Here is a 16,782-nt window from a genome sequence, read left to right as displayed (position 1 = left end):
GAACAGATCAGTGAATGTAATATGCAACTAAAAAAATAAGAACAATAAATAATAAAACCTAAACAAACAAAAAAATAGAAATTCTTGAAGTCAAAAAAGAGGTAAATAAAGTTGAAAGCAAAAGGAAAAAAGCATTGAATTGATAAAGTAGCATCTGGGATGGAGGTGGGGAGACTAATAAAAATACTATTACTTTTTCATCTGGACTAGTGAAAAATTTGGCTGTTATTGTTACTTGATTAATTGTCTTTGGGAGAATTGACTTTGAAGGGAAGTAGGCATAGCTGTCACTCTAGTAACTAAGTTAACAAAAATATTTACTTCATTATTTGATAAAAAAAAGTTATTTGATTTACTTTATTCATTCCTTCTACCTTGGTACCAAATCCTGGTAGGGAGTCAGCTCTTGGGTCTGAGATAGAGGAAGGGAAGGAAGAATCTATGATTTTTCTTATTTTTGCCTGAGACTTTGACCTGTAGCCTAGTACAGTGATAAGAAAATAGGGAGATAATGATAGCACTTTTTACCTGGCATAGCTGCTAGAATGCTGCACAAATGAATAGAAAATAGTTAATAGCTAGCATTTATATATCATTTTAAGATTTGCAAAGTGCTTTTACATATATTAAATCATTTGATCCTCTCACCAGCCCTGGAAAAGTAGTGCTGTTATTTATCTCCATTTTACAGATTGTGGCCACTGAGGCTGAGAGATGTTTAGGGACTTGTCCAGGGTCACATAGCTAGTAAATATCTGAGGCAGATTTGAATTGGGTTCTGATGAATTTCAAGTTGAGTGCTCTAGTCACTACACCACTGATAAACTCTACATTAATAATCATTGTATCCTGCTACAATTCTTTTCGTTTGTTTTTTTGCTAGGCAGTGGGGTTAAGTGACTTGCCCAGGGTCACATAGCTAATAAGTGTCAAGTGTCTGAGGCCATATTTGAACTCAGGTGCTCCTGACTCCAGGGCCAGTGCTCTATCCACTGCGCCACCTAGCTGCCCCCTCCTGCTACAATTTTAGGAAGTTGCTTTATACTGTGCCTTATGAAGAATACAAAGTGTGGAACTGAAGAATTTTAAGTATTTTGGTTATAATTACACTCTCTTGGAATTTAGCTAAATTGTTGGGGTTGCTGCCTTTATTCTTATGACAAAAAGCCCAAGAATCTTTTTAAAGTGGTCAAGACCTTTTTTTTTTCTAACGTGCTATAATAAGTTTTTAATGCCTTCTTTATCCTTTTTTTCTTTTTTTGAGGGTGGTGATAATATTTCCCAGATTGGAACTGCCTGATTCCTGTACTCAGTGCCTGAAGAGATCTGTGGTTGTTTTCAGCCAGTTCTGGTTTTCTTTGCAACCTCTATATCCGGAATCCATGAAGAAGTAGGGTATTATTTTCAAGGCTGGGTGGGGAAGACCTGAATTTCCTTCAGGAAATGGGTCAGAGATGAGTCCAGTTATAACTGTTTTCTATATATACCTATACCCAGTACACTACTACTTCATTTTACTGCTTGTTTAGCCTTCTAAATGAAAACTGAAAACTGGAAAGAGAAGTTTCTTAATTTTTCTTCAGCACTTTTCGATGAGCAGATAACATTTTAAAGAAAGCTTCACTGGCATAGTGCAACAAAATATTATGCTTCAGCATGTACCTTTATTCTGATCTGATAAAAGGCTTGGGTTCAAAGGCACATTCTATGAAGGAAGAGCTTGGTAAGCTTTCTGTTATTGCATTTTACTGATTTTTTTTTTTTAGTTCCTGTGTTCTCTTAAACTGCGTCTTAATGAAAAGCAAACAGTATCAAAACATTATATATTTTAAAAAGTAAGCCATTCTGGGGCAAGTCAGAGACTCCCTGAATCTTTAGTCTTCTCAACTGTAAAATGAAGGTATTGGAGTAGATGAGTAAATGGCGTCTGAGAGCAGAGTCATTTCAGGTCTCCATGTAGGATGCTATAATTTTGGCTTTCTTGGTTCTGTGTGAGAGTCAGAATGCATCAGTACAGTTGTTTGGATGTGTGCGGTCATCTATCACAGAAGCAGATACACTTTGAGCTTTGTAAATGTAGTGGTATGTTGGTATTAGTGTAATAGTTACGGTAGGCATTTAACAGTTTCTGCCATGAGGATTTTTACTTAATGAACCATCATAGCCTTTCTGAGAACTAAGCAAATATCATTGGAGTTAGAACTGGTCATTAATTACGCCATCCATACAGCTTAAAGTAATATGAGCAGTACTGAGCTTTTTCTCTCCTTTTAAAATTGAGGTGGAGAAGATTTACTCTTATTTTTCATGTTGGTTTTTGCTCAAAATATATTTCTATCAAAGTATATATTATTTGCATAAATATGTCCCATCTCTCTGTTTTTTTTTTCTTTCCTTTTCTTTCTTCTGGTTAACTTTCCAGTCCTTATACTTACATAAATATAAGTAAGAGTGGATATCTTTTATACTGATACATGATTGGTTTTGTTAGTGACTATGTGACCATTGGCAGACCTCTGGGTCTGCAGTTACTTCTCTGTGAATAAGGGGATTAGGTTAAGTGATCTGAAGCATGTTTCAGTTCTAATATCTTATGGTCTCTTATCCACCTATTTTTGAGGCTCCTTTCGTTGGAGTTAGGGAAGGGGAATAGGATGCCTGTGGTTTCTCACTATGTCACTGGGGACAGAGGATCATAGCCACTGGATAGATGTGACCCTGCTTCTGACATTTAGCCATGTGTCCACGGAACACTTATTTAACCTCCTTGAACTGGTTTCCTCATCTGTAAAATGGAAATAATAATACTACTCATAGTACCTAGTAGATCTTCTAGTACTTAGAAGGTCAAATAAGATAAAGGGTTTTACAAACTTAAGAATATTATAAAAATGCCATCTATTATTAGCATCATTAGTATTCTGTTTTTAGAAAAGCTCTGAAATCACTAAAAAATTCTCTTTACAATATTGTCCTTTGTCACCTTGATGGCATTAGAAATATCATATTATTTCTTGCATCAAAGCCCTCTCCTTTAATAAAAAAAAAAAAGCTCCCTGTATTTTTAGTTTGGAGACCTGCCATTGAAGAGTAATAAGTGTTATTTTGTTTTCTTGAAGATGCAAAGTAGTTATAACACATCTGAACAGGAAACAAACTACTCCAATTGTTGTCTTTTGTAGTTTATTAAATTGCTTTATGGTGAATATAAAAACAGATATGTATTAAAATTAAAAGTTATACAACCTATGGAGTTGGCTTCTAGTTAATAAATTGCTGAGTGTATTTAAAATCTAGAGATTACTGAGAATAGAGTTGACAGACATTATATCATACTGTATCTTGGATGTTTATAAGCTGCATTGACCACATAAAATAATGTTCAAGGAGTTATAGGACAGTTGAAAAAAACCCTTTATGATTACTAAATAATCGATGAGTTCCATAAACATCTGTTAATCTCAATTTGTTTTCAAGACATTGACTTTAGCAGTTATGCAAATGGCATTACTTTCACTTTGCACATGTAGTGGTGCATCTGCAACATTGCATTGCTTTTCCCTCCAAGCATACAAAGATTCAATATCCTATTTTCAGAGTTGTTCTGCTTGGTCTCTATCTCTAAATGATAATCCTTTTGCAAGTTTTAAAAAATGCTTCAGTGACCTCTTCTTTTTTTAACCCTACTGGTAGCCCTACCCTTCAACTCCCATCCTGTTCCTATTGAGACAAAGGAAAGCAAAAAGCTTCTATCAGATATCCACATTGACCATGTCTGAAAATATGTTTCATTCTGTATCTTCAGTTCATCACCCCCTCTGTCAAGAAGTAAGATAGGATGTTTCATCAATGATCCTCTGATAATCATAGCTGGTCATTATTTGGATCAGATTTCTTAAATTTTTCTGTGTTCTTTAAAAAGTTGTTATATAAATTGTTCTCACTGCTCACTTCAGAATTCATCAGTTCATTTATTTAAGTTTTATATGTTAAACTTAAACACCAAAAAAAAAGTATTTCCACATACACAGCAGGGCCCAAAAATATGATTTTTTTAATGAAACTATTAACTGCCATTTAATACTGCTTGCTTTAAAAAAAAAAGGCTGCAATGATTCCATGTAGTATTTTTAAAACTGTTCTATTTGTGTCTTTTTTGCATTACTAGATATGAGTCTACCCAGGTTTATAAAACAAACAAACATCCCTTTTGGCATTTCTTACAGGACAATAACATTCCATTACTTCTATATACTATAATTTGTTCAGCCATTCTCTTATAGATAGTACCCTCTTAGCTTCTCGTACTTTACTCTCTTTAAAAAAAAATTCTTTCTTTAAATATTTCCCAATTGTATGTAAATTTTTTTTAACAATCATTTTTGAAAAACCTACATTCCAAATCTTCACCCTCCCTTGTGCCCCATTCACTTCTATTTTATGGGTGAGTTCAGGTAAATTATTTTCCCAATGAGATATTTCTTTAAATGTTTGGTAGAAATCACTTGTAAATCCATCTGATCCTAGTTCCCCCGCTCTTTACTGTACTCATTTATGCATTGTTCAATTTCTTTTTCTTTGAGGTGGTTATTCAAATATTCTATTTCCTCTTCTGCTAATTTGAGCAGTTTATCTTTCATACTTATCCATTTCACTTATAAGCTTTGTTGACATATAGTTGGGCAAAATAGGTGCTAATAATTACTTCAATTTTGTTTTCATTGGTAGTCCATTTACCTTTTTCATTTTTTATACTGGTATAATTTGGTTTTCTTCTTTACTTAAAAATATAAAAAGAAACAATGGTTTATTTTCTTGTTTTTGTTTTTGCCTTTTTTAAATAAAACCAGCTCCTGGTTTTATGTGCTTGTTCATTTTTTAAAAAAACAAATTTAATACACTTGCCTTTGATTTTCAGGATTTCTGTTTTGGTGTTTAATTGGAGATTTAAAATTTATTCTTTTTCTGTTGTTGTTTTTTTTTTTAGTTGCATGCCCAATTCATTGATCTGCCTTTTTCTCTCTTTGGTTGACATAAGCATTTATAAATATGCATTTTCCCCTAAGTACTACTTTGGCTGCATCCAACAAATTTTGGAATATTGTCTCATCATTACCTGTAATGAAATTATTGATTGTTTCTGTGATTTATTTTTTGACCCACTCAATTCCTTGAGATTAGATTATTTAGTTTCCAATTAATTTTCAGTCTATGCTTCCAAGGCCCTTTATTGCATTAAGGTTTGCAAAGGGTGCATTTAATGTTTCTGCTCTTCTGCATTTGGTTGTGAGGTTTTTATACCCTCATACATGGTCAGTTTTTGTGAGAGTGCCATGACCCATTGAGAAATGTATACTCCTTTGTATTTCCATTCAATTTTTTCCTGAGTTAATTATATCTAACTTTTCCAAAATTCTATTTATCTCCTTAACTTCTTTTTTTGTTGTTTGTTTTTGGTAGGCAATTGAGGTTAAGTGACTTGCCCAAGGTCACACAGCTAGTTAAATATCAAGTGTCTGAGGCTGGATTTGAACTCAGGTCCTCCTGACTCCAAGGCCAGAGCTCTATCTATCTAGCTGCCCCTTTTTAAAAATATATTACGATTAGATTTATCTAGTTCTGACAGGGGTAAATTAAGCTCCCCTACTAGTATAGGTTTACTGTGTATTTCCTCCTATAATTTGCTAACTTTTCCTTTAAGAATTTGGATGCTATGCCATTTGGCGCATATATGTTTAGTATTTATATTATCTCATTGTCTGTTAACTTTTAGCCAGATATGGTTTCCCTGCTTATTCCTTTTAATTAGGTCCGTTTTTTAATTTTGCTTTATCTAAGATTATGATTGCTACCCCTGCCTTTTTTTTACTGCAGCTGAAACTTAATAGATTCTGGTCTAGTTCTTTATTTTAACTCAGTGTGTGTCTTTCTGTTTCAAATGTGTTTCTTATAAACAATATGTTGTTAGATTCTGGTTTCTGATTTGCTATCCTCTTCCTCTTTATGGGTGAGTTCATCTCATTTCACATTCACAGTTATGACTACTAACTGTGTATTTACCTTTATCCTATTTTCTTCCTTCCTTCCTTCCTTCCTTCCTTCCTTCCTTCCTTCCTTCCTTCCTTCCTTCCTTCCTTCCTTCCTGCCTTCCTGCCTTCCTGCCTTCCTGCCTTCCTGCCTTCCTGCCTTCCTGCCTTCCTCCCTTCCTTCCTCCCTCCCTTCTTTCTCCTTCCTTCCTTCCTTTCTTTCTTTCTTTCTTTCTTTCTTTCTTTCTTTCTTTCTTTCTTTCTTTCTTTCTTTCTTTCTTTCTTTCTTTCTTTCTTTCTTTCTTTCTCTTTCTTTCTTTCTTTCTTTCTTTCTTTCTTTCTTTCTTTCTTTCTTTCTTTCTCCTGTCCCACTTAAATTCTGTTTTGCTTCTGACAACTGATTCCTTTAATCTGCCTTCCTTCTTATTAGCACTCCTTTCCCTTAGCTCCTTCCCCTCCTACTTTCCTTTTGTGTAGGATGGGTTTCTGTATCCAACTGAGTGTGTGTGTGTGTGTGTGTGTATCTTCCCTCTTTGACTCAATTCTGATGAGAATGCTTTGAAGCTTTGCCAGTTGTCCCTGCATTTTCCCATGCATTGTAAAAACTCTTCTTGTGTGCTTACTTTATTTGAAATATTTTCCCCCATTCTGCCTCCCCCTTTCCCTTTCTCTTAGTGTATTCCTCTTGCTCATCTCTTTATTTTATTTTTTTTAGATATCACCCCATCATGTTCAACTCACACCTGTTCTCTATCTATATATACTCCTAGCTGCTCTAATAATGAGAAAGTTCTTATGAGTTACAAGTGTCATCTTCCCATGTTGGAATGTAAACAATTTAATGTTATTAAGTCCCTTCTGATTTCCCTTTCTTCTTTACCTTTTTATGCTTCTCTTGAGTCTTGTATTTGAAAGTCAGTCTTCTGTTGAGCTCTGGTCTTTATATCAGGAATGCTTGAAAGTCCTTTATTGCATTGAATATCCATTTTTCCCCCTGAAAAATTATACTTGGTACTGCTGGATAGGTAATCCTAGCTCCTTTGCTGTCTGGAATATCATATAACAAGTTTTCTGATCCTTTAATGTAGAAACTGCTAAATCTTGTGTTATCCTGACTGTGGCTACCAACATTTGAATTGTTTCCTTTTGGCTACTTGCAGTATTTTCTCTTTGGCCTGAGAGCTCTGGAATTTGGCTATAATATTTCTGGGGGATTCCATTTTGGGACCTCTTTCAGGAGGTGATTAATAGATTCTTTCAATTTCTATTTTACCTTCTTGTTTTAGAATATCTGGGCAGTTTTCCTTGATAATTTCTTGAAATTTCTAGACTCATTTTTTGATCATGGCTTTCAGGAAGGGCAATGATTCATTTTTTTTTTGGGGGGGGGTAATTGGGGTTAGGTGACTTGCTTAAGGCCACACAGCTAGTAAGTGTCAAGTGTCTGGTCTAGGACCAGATTTGAACTCAGATTCTCCTGACTCCAGGGCTGGTGCTCTGGACTACCTAGCTGCCCCTAAGTCCAATAATTCTTAAATTAACTTCCTGGATCTACTTTCCAGGTCATTTGTTTTCTGATGAGGTATTTCACATGTTCTTCAATTTTTTCATTCTTTTGGTTTTGTTTTATTGTTTCTTGGTGTCTCATAAAGTCATTAGCTTTCACTTGCCCAATTCTAATTTTTAAGGATTTAGTTTCTTCAGTGAATTTTTGTATATCTTTTTCCATTGGGCCAATTCTGCTTTTCAAAGTATTCTTCTCTTCATTGGATTTTTTTGGCCTCTTTTACTATTTGCCCTATTCTGTTTTTTAAGGTGTTTTCTTCTTCAGTACTTTTTGGCCTCCTTTTCCAAGCTGTTTACTCTTTTTAAAAAATTATTATTTTCTTGCATCTCACTGTCCTTTCTCTTCCCAATTTCTCTTCCACCTCTCTTATTTGATTTTAAAAATCCTTTTTGAGCTCTTCCATGGCCTGAAGTCAATTGATATTTTTATTTGAGGCTTTGGATGTAGCAGTTTTGACTTCATTGTCTTCTTCTGAGTTTTGTGTTTAGATCTTCCATATCACCATAGTAATTTTCTGTAGTCAAGCTCTTTTTCTGCTATTTTCTCATTTTTTCTAACCTATTTCTTGACTTTTAACTCAGTGGTAAAGTCAGGTTCTGCTTCTAGAGTGGAGGGGGCACTGTCCCAAGCTTCAGGTTTTTTGTGTAGCTCTTTTCAGACACACTTCTGGGGACCTGTAAGTTCTCAGTTCTTCTAAGACAGTATGATCTAGAGAGAGGTGTTTATTAATTTCCTGCCCTGTGCTCTAGTCTGTGAGCGACCACAAGCACTATTTTGCACCCTACAACTGTGACCAGTGTCCCAGATCCCCTGCAACTACAAACTCTGGTGTGCTAGTGCTCCTCTTCACCCTGCGACTTCAACCCAAGTATGTGCAATGCAAAAGAGTCTTGCCCCTGGTGCCAGCAAAGAGACCCCTGTAGTCTCCTTTTGTCCAGTTTTTTGACTCCTGATCTATGTTCTGGTTCTTCCATATGAAGGACCCCTGATGCATTATGGATAAAAACACTAGCCTTCTGATACTGGGCAATGGAGTTTCTATACTTAGTGCTAGCACAGGTGATCCATGTTATCTCTTTCTTATCTGGGTGGTAAGATCTTCCAGAATTGCCACTGCCACTGTCTACCCTACCATCTGACCCCTGCTGTACTTTCACCCAGCCCAATAGACCATAGGCCTTTCGTTCTGACTCCTAAATTGTCCTGGGCTGGAAATATCTAACTTCAACCTTTGGTATGCTACTTCAAAATTTGATTTGACACATTTTTAAATGTATTTTGGAGGGGAATGTTGGGAGAATTTGGCTACAATGCTCCTTGTGTTCCAGCATCCTAGGTGTCAGTTTTCATCTCTATAACCCGTAATCTTAAGTGGTTGACACAATGCCTGACACACAGATGCTGTATTATGCTTATTTCTTCCCTCCCTTTTCCCCTCCTTTTCTTCCTCCCTCCCATCTGTCCCTTCCCTCCTTCCCCATAGCCACATTCTACCCCATCCCACTATTCTACTATCTGTTCCACTATTTACCAAGATATTCTAGCAATTTGCTTTACCTTCTAATACATTCCACTTACCTTTTGTTTTCCTTGTCAAGTACCTTTTTCTTCAGTTGTTATTCCTTAATCCTTCTTGAACCTCTCCTTCTCATACAAGAATGAAGTACAATCAAGGTCTAAAGGTTTTTATCCTTCATATTTTCCTCTCTTTTGCTTTGCCTCCCGTTATTGAATTTCTGACCTTCTTTACAAGTTCAAAGTCAATCACTGGTATAATTTCCTTCCTTTCCTTATTCAGATTTATTTCTCCTCTCCTCCTTTGCCTTTTCTCCCTTTTTTTTCCTGTAGAAGCTATAAAGTAGATACCTATGATTTCCTGCCCATCAAGGTATGACCACTTTCACTTTTTGTGATGTTCAGTGCACATTACTTTTAGTGCCTTCTGACTCTTTTGAAGACAATATCCAAGCTGTCTGGATACGAGGCATAGAGTGATATAGTAAACAGACCTCTTTCATTTCTTAATCTTGTCCTCATAGAATTTTAGTGTACTTTCTTGAAAGTTAGCTTTGAAAAAATAAGAAATGTATTTGATCCTTTTGTGCTACCAGGGAAGTGAGAAACACTGTACCTAAAATACCTCATTTTACTTAATACTCTTAAAGAAAAAAATTTTTTTAATGGAATAATTTAAAATGTTTAAGAGTCCTTTCTGTTTTAAAGAATTTTTTGATGAATGTTTTCTTTTTTATATATGTAAAACCATAAATTTTTATAAATATAGCTTGCTTATATATACATATATAGACACGTACACACACATAGACAAAAACACACATATGTATGTAGTTCAGTATGTTGCCTTCAGAGCTATCCACTTTTTCTGCATTTATCTTTGGACTTCTGTGCATTTAAAAAAATGCTCCAGTGACTATTTTATTTCCTTTTCCCTTTTGTCCCTAACACTTTTATCAGTACCCGTTCTAGGGATGGATCCTTGCCCCCCCAAAAGAGATAAAAATCACTGTAATAAATATTTATAGACAAGCAAAATCAATCTATACATTTGCCTTGTTGAAAAAATGTTCTGCCTCATGGGTGCATGAAGAGAATAAGTTGCATGCTTCATGTTAATTCTTTCATAAAAGGGAAAATTTCCCAATACTTTATCTGTATTGTAAAACCTAGATTTCTATGTTAGGTTTGTTTAAAGTAAGATGAACCTACAGTTTTGGATCATGAAGCTGTCTCTTTTTAAGGTTTGTATTATCTTAATGGAATAAGGGGATTTATGAACAGAGGGAGCAAAAGCAACTAATGCACTTAACTGATTATCTTGACCCACCTTTTGCCCTCCTGATTTAGTGGATGATAATGTCAATCACAAGAAAAAAGTAGAGATACTCAGATCCTATTGCCCTTTCACCTTCTTGACATCCAAGCACAGTTCCATGAAACATTGTTGTTCCTATCCCCAGCCTTTTCGGTTCTGTGACCATAGCAAACATTCTCAAGAGGACTGGAGTGGGAGACAAACAACGAAGAGGTACTGGACCAACATGATCATTCACTGTCAGAATTTTTTGAGATGCTGAAATATATATATATGAGCCAGATAGCCCTGAATAGTGGGAATGTTTCTTCCTGGTTGGTTTCATAAGCCAGAAAGATTTCATTACAGATTTATATACATCACATGAAGTGTCCGTGTAGTGTATTCAGGGTAAGAGGCTTTTCAAGATTTATATACACATCATTTCTACCTCAGTGTAGTCTAGTATTTACCAGGCCATGTAAGGGTTTTATTAATCCTATACTTCTCTCCTCCGGCTGCTGATGGGAGAACACAAGGTAAACTCATTAAGGTTAGCGTTCTTTTCTGCTCATTCTGTCTTCAAAGAGTCCTTAACCCTGATTTGGGAGAAGTGATTATTTTTAAAGAAATTGTATAAAAGGGTTGACTTCTTCATCACTACTCTGTTCTTTTCATAGATTACAAACTTTCAAAAATCTGGTCCCTCTTTGGACTCAAATATTTGCAAAATCTGGTTGTTTTGTTATGGTATGAATTGGGGAAGGGACAAGAGAATTCTGGGGTTTTTTTTGTTTCTTTGCTCCTCATGTTAAAAAAAAATCTCTAAGCATACAATGTATGTATGAGAAGGGGAAAAAGAATGTCTGGGTGTCTGTGCATCAGGCTTGTTCTCTCTCAGTGTTAATATTCTCTCATGAGGATGGATAGAATAATGCCTTCATGTCAGATGATGCAATATGTTGCCCCTAAATTTTCTGCTTTTACTTGGCAGTAGAAAAGACAAGGCTCATCTTATGTATCATATACATGTGATGTAATCAGAACTTCACTTTGAAGACTAGGTACAAGACAAAGCTCTCAGCCTCTTTATTTCAGTATACTAACTGTGCCCTGATCTTTTGCATTTCTGAGTCCTAGTTGGTGTGTGTTTTTCTGCTTATGTTGGTAGGAATTTTTTAAAAAATGAAACAGCTCTTACACTGAACTAACTCAGATTGTTTAAAGGCCAAATCTATAAAATGACTAAACCCTTAAAACTGAATCTATAAACTACACCCAAAAGTAGCACAATGCGATGTTCTAAAAGATTTGGTCGCTTAACCCAGACTTTGTGTTATGGTGAAAGACCAAACAAGGTATAAGTCTATCAGGTAAGAAAAATTCACAAATTGGACTTTGATCTATATTTCTGAAATTCATTTGTAGTTCTAGTACTTTTTAGTTGGTAGGAGTCTCAGTTAGGTAATAGATTTAACTTTTCTTAACTATCACCCTTCTCTGTCAATAATGTCCTGAGAATCAGAATGCCAGAGGAGAGGATAATGATGTTCTTCCCTTACGTCCTTCTGTTGTGAAGAATGGTTGTTTGCTAACTTAAAGCCTACGGAGGAATCTTTGAGCTTCAGAAAAGGACCTTAGAGATCTTTTATCCCACACCTTTAATTATTTTGATAAGGAAACTGAGCCCACAGAAGGTCTAGGTGCACTGGTCTAAGACCACAGAAGATTAGTATAGTTCTTTCCATAGAGCACCAATTATATCAATACATGAATTGATTTTTCTGAGCTTGGATTCCTGCTGGAAAATGAAAAACTGAAATTAAGCTCAATTCAGCAAATGTTTGTTCTGCCTACTTGTGCAAAGGACTGTGCTGGGTATACAAAGGTGAAAAATACCATAATCTTCTAAATTAATGTTGGTAATGGAGGTTGGGGAGAAGAGATATGAAAATCAACTTGTGAGAATTCACATTATTGTTTACTCTTTGGTTACTACTGTCTTTTAAAGCATATTTTTAATTGAAATAAAAAAATTACCCTAACAGTAAAATTATAAATAGGAGTCTATTTGACTTTGCTAATTCTTTTTTTCTGGTCTACTTAGCCAAAGTACATTTATAAAAATACATACTTGGCAAACATTTGTGTTCCAGTTAATAATGAATGATGCATCAATTCCCTAATTATATATACTCAGATTAAGTGAATTTTTTCCCTTTACATTTATTATAAACTTTTGAAGTCTATAAACACTCTGAAAGTATTCATGCTGTTAGGCCTTTGGTTATGTGGTCGGAAGTTTCTTTCTGATTAAATTCTGGTTTCTGAAGTGAAAAAGTGAGGAAAATTTAGAGTCATAAAGGAAGAAGAGAGCAAGCTGGACTCTATTTTTTAAAATTTCACAACATTCAAAATGATCTCATGCTGCTCTCTAACAAATCCATTTTAAAGTCCATTTATTCTCCTGGTGATATTTAATGATTCCAAATAAATCATGGAAGACCATAGTCTCTGATGAATCAAAATTACAGCTGACCCAAAAGGCAGTAGACAGACACATGATGGATATCATGAATGTACACTTTTGTGCAAGAAGATATCATCATGGGTATAATAGAAAAAGGAGGTAGGTGGGTTATTTAGCAAGAGAAACAGATGGCCATAGTGCCATTAGTGCACCTCTTGCACTAATACCTCTGAAATGTAAAAAGACTTTAGAGGAAGGTCTGTAATATTTTGGGTAGCTTCTCCTTTGGGGATTTGTGGGAATACATCAATGAGAGTTACAGAGGATGTGAGAGTCTGTATGAGTCTTTTTTTTTAAATGAGGCAATCAGGGTAAGTGACTTGCCCCAGGGTCTCACAGCTAGTGAGTATCATGTGTCTGAGGCTGGATTTGAACTCAAGTCCTTTCGACTCCAGGCTTGGTGCTGTATCTACTGTACCACCTAGCTGCCCCAGCCTGAGTGAGTCTTGAGGAGAGAAGCAAAAGGATTTAGTGCCGTAGGGACCTTAGAAATTATCCAGTACAGCCCCTTCATCTTATAAATTAAGGATACTGAGGCTAAGATAGTTTAAATTACTTGTGCAGGTTCTCAAAGTTAGACGGCACAGATTTGAACTTGTATATTCTGATCTGAAATCCATTGCTTTCCCCATCATGCCATACTTCACTCTTTCAGAGACTAAAGAATATTATTATAAATGATTGAATGTAAACTTTATTAAAGAGGGAAGGTAGTATTCCTGATAATATCCATTTTTTGTAGATATTAAATCTTAGTGTATGTCTCTGCCATATGCTACTGTTGTTTGGCAGTCTCTCCAATACCTCAGTGATGTGGGAAGATTCATGTTGGTTTTATACTGTTCCAGCTTCTGGAGATGATCTCTTCTACTGTAAGGGAAAAAACCCCCCACAATTTTGTTTGTTAATTCACACATGTGTCAACTATACAAATTCAAGTTAATCCTATTTTAGCTTATTGGCCTGGTTATTTGCTTATAATGGAAATACGTGGGATGGTATTGCATTCTAAAATCATATTTTTGGGAAAGGAGGATGAATTGGTGTTCTGACTAGGCCTGACTCAGGCCAGTCTCATGGTTTAGGGTCAGGACTGAAACAAAATAAGACACCCGTAGACCGAACAACATTTAACAAAAGAAACTTACTTAATGATAACAAGATATTCAACCAGGAAGGAAGTTTGGTTCCATTGCGTGCAGTCCCCCTTGCCGTTGCATTTAACAAAATGTCAAAAGAGGGTATATTAACTTCAGTGACAATGGAACATTAGCTAAGTCTTTATCACTGCTGCCCTGGGCTTTTTTTGTTCCTTAAGCAGCCAGAAACTTGCATCAGTAGTCCAAGCCTTACTCCTCTGAACCAGCTAAGTCTCCAGGAAGATTTTCATTACCTTTGTAGAAAAACCAGGCTAGTTGTCAGAGACTATTCAATTTTAGTAAATGTTACTTCTACCACAGTTGGTAGTGCAACAGCCACCATTAAGTGATTGGAGTATACAAAGAGATACGTGAACTTGTGATTTGTTTTCATTTAAATCTTCTAAGAGCAAAAGGTAGAACTGGCATTCGCAGTGTCCCATTGGAGGGCCCCCCCCCCATAAAGATTAAACTGTCACTTATGCATCACTTTTTAAGTAAATGAATAGAATTATTTTGTTGTTGTTGTTTTTTAGTGAAGAATAAAACAAGTGGTGAAACCTATAGTAGGGGTTTGAATCATATCCAGCAAAAGAAGGGAATTCTGAGCCAAGGAATAAATTCAGAGGAGGGTTAAGTTCTACTCCCATCAAACACATCTAATATAAACTGGTAGAAAGTTTTTGGCATTTTTTCAGTTTTCTCACTTAAAAGGTGGCTCTCAGTGCATTGTGTTAAGTGAGAGATTGGGCTCTGACTTTGAAGAGTTAACCATCTAAATGAATATGAGAAGGAAATTGGTAAAATCTGAAGCATGCTCACTACAGTAAGTGCTCTTATTTTTTTTTTACAGTCTTTTCCAAAGTAATATTATTTACTCATAGGCCTCATATCTCTTCTACCTGACATGCCTTAACCCTGGATATCAGTGAGCAGTTAGTACTGGGTCCATTGTAACCACCACTTTACTACATTACTGAAAGCAATGGTCATCTTCAGATAGAACTATTTGACTTTTATAACAAAGTGTATTAATAGTATTGCATTCTATAAAATGTTCCTATGAAATGGAAGATGATAGTAGAATGTATTAGAAAAGACGACAGAATATGTTATTTCACTAGAAACACACTTGAGCACAAAGATTCATAGAGTTAAAAAGAAAGTCTCTAGCAAAATCTATCAAATTTCAACTAGGGGCGGCTAGGTGGTGCAGTGGATAGAGCACTGGCCCTGAAGTCAGGAGGACCTGAGTTCAAATCTAGCCTCAGACCAAGCATTTGACACTTAACTAGCTGTGAGACCCTGGGCAAGTCACTTAACACCAACTGCCTAAAAGAAAAAAAGTTTGAACTAAACACACAAAAGAGGTAGCAATTATGATTTCAGATGAAGGTAGAGTAAATATAGATAAAATGAAAAGAGAAAAGCAGGAACATCATATTATATTTAAAGGTACCATATATAATGAGTCAATGTCAATATCAATATTATATATCTTAGTAACATTTTTTAAATGTTTAAAGGAGAAACTAATTTAATTTGAAGGCAAAATAGATAATAAGACTGTAAGAGGAGGGATCCTCAACGTACCCTGTTCAAACCTAGACAAATATAACCAAAAGATAAACAAGAAAGAAACCAAAGACCTGAATAGAACTTTAGAAAAATTACAGATGATAGATCTATCTGGTGGTTCCTGAATGGGAAGAGAAAGGAATTCATGTACTGACATGGCACATTAAAAAACAAAACCAAACCTGACCAATGCATTGAAGCATAAAGATTTCACCAAAAGACATAGAAGTGCAGATATACTAAATATAATTTATTGATCACAATTCAGTAAAATTATATTTTAAAAGAGCCCTTAAAAAAATGCAGAAAGTTAGCTGGGGACTAAATAACATATTATGAAGAACTAATGGGTTAAAGAACAAGTTACGCAAACACAGAAAATTTCATCCAAAAAACCCCGAAGATAATGAGACAATATGCCACAACTTATGAGATATAGCTAAAGCAATTCTAAGGGGAAAATTTATCTCTCTAAATGTTTTCATTAACAAAAGAGAGAGAATAAATCAATGATTTAGGTGTGCAATTAAAAAAAAATTGAACAACCACAAATCCAACTAAATTAGAAAATAAAAATGATGAAAATTAAAGAAGAAATTAATGAAGTTAAAGCAAAAAGACAATTTAACTGATAAATTATGTGCTAATTTTTCAACAGCAAAACTAATAAAATAAACTAATAAAAACTAATAATAATGATAAAATCAATGATAATAAATAAATAAAATAAAACACTAATAAAACAAATATTTACTAACTCAATAGTTATAGACAGATTTAGTTGAAATTAAATGATAGGAAAAATTAGGTACTCCCAAATCATTGAACAGTTAAAAAAAGAAAGTTTACTTTGTCCTAACATAACAAGGATATACAACAAGGATACAGTGTCCCTTGGCTTCTCTGGACATCACAAATGTGTTATTGGTGGAAGTGTAAATTAGTCCAGCCATTGTAGAGAACAGTTGGAAAGTTACTGAACTGTGTGTATCAAAGAAAGAGGAAAAGGACCTTTATGTATCAAAATATTTATGGGAACTTTTTGTGGTAGAAAAAGTTTGGAAACCAAGGTATATCCTCCTGTTGGGGAATAGGTAAACATATTGTGATATTTAAACATAATGGAATTT

Source organism: Phascolarctos cinereus, unplaced genomic scaffold (assembly GCF_003287225.1).
Source record: "Phascolarctos cinereus isolate Bilbo 61053 unplaced genomic scaffold, phaCin_HiC Scaffold_4;HRSCAF=312, whole genome shotgun sequence".
Taxonomy (NCBI): Eukaryota; Metazoa; Chordata; class Mammalia; order Diprotodontia; family Phascolarctidae; genus Phascolarctos; species Phascolarctos cinereus.
The sequence above is the reverse complement of the archived record's forward strand: the minus strand, read 5'-3'. Positions refer to the sequence as shown.